The sequence below is a fragment of the Dromiciops gliroides genome, chromosome 3, assembly GCF_019393635.1.
Source record: "Dromiciops gliroides isolate mDroGli1 chromosome 3, mDroGli1.pri, whole genome shotgun sequence".
NCBI lineage: Eukaryota > Metazoa > Chordata > Mammalia > Microbiotheria > Microbiotheriidae > Dromiciops > Dromiciops gliroides.
Genome location: NC_057863.1, coordinates 314218261 through 314224458, shown reverse-complemented (window position 1 = coordinate 314224458; position 6198 = coordinate 314218261). Strand labels below are relative to the sequence as shown.

At 37.3% G+C, this 6198-nt stretch overlaps 1 non-coding gene across 1 annotated transcript; it reads right to left on the bottom strand.

The window, feature by feature from the left end:
* Nucleotides 1-663: 663 nt before the first annotated feature.
* Nucleotides 664-770, bottom strand: LOC122752142. Its single transcript, XR_006355939.1, has one exon. It is a non-coding gene; the product is annotated as a U6 spliceosomal RNA (small nuclear RNA).
* Nucleotides 771-6198: the final 5428 nt, after the last annotated feature.

Below are 6198 nucleotides of genomic sequence, written 5' to 3'. Positions count from 1 at the left end.
ATCACACCTTGAGAACACCTTCAGAACCAATGGATTTGGATGATGCCAACCAATCAACTTGAAGCAGTGTGTAAGGACCACCTCTGTTCCAGAACTATAAAAAGCTTCCACAGTCAGCTTGCTGGAGAGTTCCTGATTAAAAAAGGGTCGTGGAGGAGGACTTGAGGAAGAACCCAACCAGGCTGGAACTCTATTAGAGATAGGCCTTTTCTTAACTTTCTGAACTCCATGTTAATACCTGTATGCTTTAATAAATGTTTAATGCCCAAAGACTGGTGCTAAAGCTTCTAATTTAAGGTGATCACACAATATAGATTTTAAACATCACAGAAGGGACTTCTGGGGAGTGAGAGTAAGCATTTAATAAATGCTTATTGAGGTAAAAAAAATCATTCATAGTCAAAATCAAAGTATAGACTTTAACTGTGCTATCTGTATTTGCATACTCAGGGATTTGTGACCTGTGTGGAGTTCTTTTTTATCTTTTGAAAAATGGAAAAAAAAAGATATCTTTCTTGATGAAATGTTAACAGGTTGGGGTGTCTCAAAATACTAGGGAAACACTGGCAATCAGCACAGACCACACATGCATTTATGCACCCGCAGGTTCCTGGGGCACATGGGATGAGGAACCAACATTACAAGTGGAAAAGGTTTTACGGTAAAAATATGGAACAGTTCACGAATTTTCAAGTCATCCTTGTGCAGGTCCCATGCTAATCTTCTCTGTATCATTCCAATTTTATAATATGTGCTGCCAAAGTAAGTACCCTTTGTAGAGTTCTTACATATTGCCTGCTCCTGCTCCCTCCCAAATCTGGTGCTTTTGCAAATATTGTACAACTGGTGGCATCCAGACAGCTGATGCTGCTTACTGAACTGCTTCTGTGTTTCACTGCATGCATCTCACATTTAAATTAATCTCTATATCAGTATTTACCTTTTTAAATATTTGATGTAATGTCCTGTGGCATCCATCAGTGATGAATGACAAGACAAACATGAACCATTTGGTAAACACTTGGAGACTCATTGCACCATGAATTTTAAGTAGCCTCTGGGTGCTCATACAGATATGTACAACTACAATTTACAGGTTATTTTCATACATGCTATTCATCACACATAATTTTCATCAGCCCCACTCACAGTCATCGATATTGAAAGCCCACATGCCTACTATCTCAAATTACTTTTACTCTTATGCATAGCTCTAGGCTAGGGGGACATGGATATATGCCAGGAGGAAACAGTTATTCCCCCCAACACAACTCTATGTCAACCAGATCACTAGGTCTTACTTGATTTTCCAAAGATTGTGTATCTGGGCTCTCTCTGTTTTCTTTTTAGCCCTGAACATATTGTTTTCATGACTGCTGTCACCCATTTCTTTAACAGAAAGCTTAAGGATCAGACATTACAATTTATGTCACACTTAAACTTTGAGGTCTGTCATTCTAACAATCTCTTGCACGATAAAGACAGTGTTTTCCATGGGTTCTTCTTCCATGGCTAATGAAAATCTATCCTAGATAGGCAGAATTTTCTTCCTGTCTTTGGCACATGTTTCCCACTTCAACAGGTGGCACTGGGTGGTTGATTCATTCATTGGCATGTGCTTTGTGCAGAGTCTTGTTTTTGGACGCCCTGTTATGACTGCAGTCATTGGAAAACTCATTTTTTATAAATGGGCAAAGGCCAGTTTGAGTTAACTAAAAGTCAGAATTGCATGGCAGTTTTAAAAGAAAAGAAGTTTTGTTACTTTCAAGTAAATATTGTAATTGAATTATTGATTGACAGAGTCTGGGTCAATGTACAAGAATTATCTTAAAGAGCCAAAGCAAAACCAAAAACATAAATTCAAATAATATGTCTATAATTGGTGATGACAGGATACTATATGCAATATAGGCAATTTATATCGATACAAAACCAATATATGTAAATATAAATATAAAATAAGTATAAATGTAAAATAAATCCTGATACATAGATTTGGTAGAATATTATTGCCATAAGACATCATGAATATGAAGAATTCTGAGAAGTATGGAAAGATTTACATGAATAGAGGCTGAGTAAAGAAACCAGAGCCACAAATCCAACATATGTAAAGACTGAGACAATATATTAGGAGAGAACAATAACAATAACAAAAAAAAAGAGAGACCACATGTTGTGGGATTTATCTCTCCACTTTTTTTGGGGGGGGCAATGACTTGCCCAGGGTCACACAGCTAGTAATTGTCAAGTATCTGAGGCTGGATTTGAACTCAGGTCCTCTTGAATACAGGGTTGGTGCTTTATCCACTGCACCACCTAGCTGCCCCTGTTGTGGGATTTATAATTTTCTAGTAGCATATTAGTTGCTTGCATGTGAATGTACTTCAAGGTTTAAAAATAGATTGATATTTTTAAAAGAAGACTAAATATCTATTCCTATTATCTAGTATGGGAAAGCTAGGGGTGCAGTGGATAGAGTGCCGGGCATGGAGTCAGGAAGATGCGAGTTAAAAATCAGTTTCAAATGCAGGATAAAGCACCAGCCCTGGATTCAGGAGGTCCTGAATTCAAATCCGACCTCAGACACTTAACACTTTCCAGCTGTATGACCCTGGGCAAGTCATTTAACCCTCATTGCTACACAAAAAATAATTAGCCTCAAACAGTAACTAGCTGTGTGATCCTAGGCAAATCACTTAACCCTGTTTGTTTCAGTTTCCTCATCTGTAAAATGAGCTGGAGAAGGAAATGGCAAATCACTCTAGCATCTTTGCCAAGATAATCTCACACAAAGGGTCACAAAGGGTTGGACATGACTAAATAACAAAATTATCTAGCATATATTATATTAATTTACTTTAACAAACCTGCTTTTCATAGATAATTCTAAAGTTAATTTTATTCCAGACTAAGGGAAGATGATTTAAGAACAGTTGATAAGTATGTTGATCACTATGTAGCAGGATAAAAGAAAAAGTGAAGAATGAAAGTACAAAGAATGCAGCTGGAAATTTAGAGGGGTTCATGCTCACTATGCGATTTTGAGCATACCGGATTCTTTATGGGCCGGACCTTTTACCATAGCAATATCCCTCATTATGAATATAATTTTGCCTAGTATTTTCCTTGATCTAGATCATGTTATACAGAACAATTCAACATTCATTAAGTGTCACAGGGTTTGGCACCCTTTCTCCACAGGTTTATACTTTATGCAACAAGAGTCCTGGATTACTTAATGGGGGATGTCTCACTTCTAACATCTTGCGTCTTCATGTAAAAATCCAGAACATTTTTCTCATTAGCTATACAAGTACCAGTTTGGTTTAAGTTCCTCGGTGAGGGTTCAATCGATAGTCAATTTGTATTTATTAAACCCTTAGTATTTGCCAAATGTGGATTGAAGATACCATTTCAAAGAAAGAAACAATTCCAATTAGCAATGAGTTTACATTCTAATGGGGGCAAATAGCAAGTACATGTAAATATATATACAGCAAAAATATAAGGTGAATAATTACATACATGCACCAAGTAGTTAAATATGTGGTCATTTGGGGAGAGTTGTCGCTAGCCACTGGGGGATTTGGGTAGCTTCATGAAGAAGATGAGCTTCATTTGAAAGGAAGAGGATTCTATTAAATATGGGTAAGTGCAGGTAAGGAAGGAGGATATTGTAGATAAGAGACACCAGCCACTACAAAGGCACAGAGACACAAAGATAAAGTATGGTGAGTGAGGAGGAGAGAAGGCCAGTTTGATTGGATCAGAGTGTGGGAGAGGAAGTATAATGTCAAATGAAGCTGAAGAAATAGGTGGAGGTCATGTTGTATAGACCTTTAAACGCTTGACAGAGGATTTTATATTTTATCCTAGAGATAAAAGGAAGACACTGGATGTGTGTGTGTGTGTGTGTGTGTGTGTGTGAAAGAGAGAGAGAGAGAGAGAGAGAGAGAGAGAGAGAGAGAGAGAGAGAGAGAGAGAGAGAGAGAGAGGGAGAGGGAGGGAGATGTTGTTAGATTTGTACTTAAGGAAAACTACTTTGGTGGTAGTGTGTAGGATAGACTGGAGTGATAAGAGGCTTGAGGCATGGAGATCAAGTAGGATGCTGTTGCAGTACTTGAGAGAAGCTGTGTGAGCAGATAGGACTCAGATGTTAAAGGTATTGTAAAGGTAGAAACGGGAAGATTTGGTACCTGATTGAATATGTGGGGTGAAGGAAATTGAGGAGTAAAGGGTAATGCCAAGACTATGAACCAGAGGCACTGGAAGAAGGTGGTACCTTTGACAGAGATAGGGATGTTTGAAAGAGCATAGAGTTTGAGGTAGGGGGGGATGGTAGAGAAAGATAATGAGTTCAGTTTTAGATAGGTTAAGTTTAAGGTGTAAACAGTGCATCCCATGTGAAATATATCCAGTAGGCAACTGGTGATTTATGTGTGTGTGTGTGTGTGTGTGTGTGTGTGTGTGTGTGAGAGAGAGAGAGAGAGAGAGAGAGAGAGAGAGAGTGTGTATATGTTGCTATCTTTCTCACTAGTCTTAGCTGTTAGTTTTTAGAAGTCATACAATACAAGGAGAGATCATATTCCTTATGATTTGATTTGAACTGGATTCTTTTGATGAAAATTTCCTATTTATCCTATATATAGATTTTTTGGTAAGTCATGTTTTCATGTTATTACCACTATTCGCCTGTGAGCTTCTCAAGGGGAGAGATTTCTATTACATTTCTTTGTATTCTCAGTGTTTAATACAGTGCCTGACATAGAGTAAGTGTTTAAAAATATTTATTGACTAACTGAACACAAAGTAATATTATTTGCTGGCACAGACAGAATCGATTATACTGATATCTGAATAATTTTGCCTGCTCTTTGACCAAAAAGTTGAGAGGTTTGGATTAACTGTAACTGATGTAACATCAGTTACTCTGTCTTGTTAGGTAAAAGTAGTATTCTTACATTTCATTTGGACCATTAAAGTTTGTGAAAATTTAAAAAAAGTTTTGCAGAATGAGTTGGTAAGGTTAATGATGATTCAGACAGCTCTACAGGTAGTCCTATTTCTCATTTCATCTTTTTATTGCCCCATCCACCTGATTCTGTCATTGTCTACATGAAGTTCATCGGCAGAATAATTGCGGAAGGGTTGAGGATCTTGAACCCAATTTACCACTTGCTACAAACTAGAAAAAAAAGAAATTACATGAGTCATGGCTTCCATTATGAAATATTCATGGAAATGAGGTTCAACTGAGTTACAATAAAATGTTAATAAGTCTTTTAAGAAGACAATTAGAGAATCGTGTTTACTGCTAGGATAACTCAAATCTATTTTTCCCTTTCTTTGGTGAAAAGAGTAACTTTGAACAGTTTAACTGCAGTATAATCAAGTGGATACTGAACTGTTGTTCTCAAGAAAAATTCCCCCATATTAATACAGTTTCTTTGCAGCAAATTCTAATTTATAGAATTCCCCAGTGGTAAAAATGAATAGGCTGTTTTATTTATGAGTTTGCTTCCTTCTGCTATTCCCCATTATTCCTCACATTTCTTTCCCAGTAATCTAAATGAATTTCATTTAGAAAAACTCAAGGATATCAGAATCCAAAGGAAGATCATGGTCAAGGAATGATTATGCTGCTGAAAACTCAGGAAATCCTGGTACTCTAGAAATGGGAAGAAGCTGTTAAAATCAGTCAAATTCTGCCAAGAATTAATAAGCTTCAACAAGATAAGGGGAGTCATCCTTTACATTTTTCATGTTCATCCTTTCTACTCTCTCGGTATCTATAGAAAATGTGAATCCCCTGCCACTTTGCATCAGAAGCCCAGCATCAGATGAGCATTGTGGCCTTTGTCCCCTTTGCCTTAATCTATTTTATTCTTGGCATTGCAGAACTTGATAACCCTAGGTGGGACTGGTGTCAAGCTGTTATTCTAAAATGTCAAAATGCATTATTGATTGGGATTTCTTGTATTTTATGACAGTAATGAGCCCCTAGTCATGAAATCTGGGCCTTCTGTTTGGCTAGGAACAGCAGGAATGAGGGGAGATGATTTATTTTTGTTTACCTTTTTAGATCTCAAAGAGAAGTTCAGAGCACAGGATTCTCCTGGAGGCAGGAGTCTTTTTCTAAAGGGATTGATTGTTCAAGTCCTTCCCTTACTCTTACTGAGGAAGGATATCCTTCTT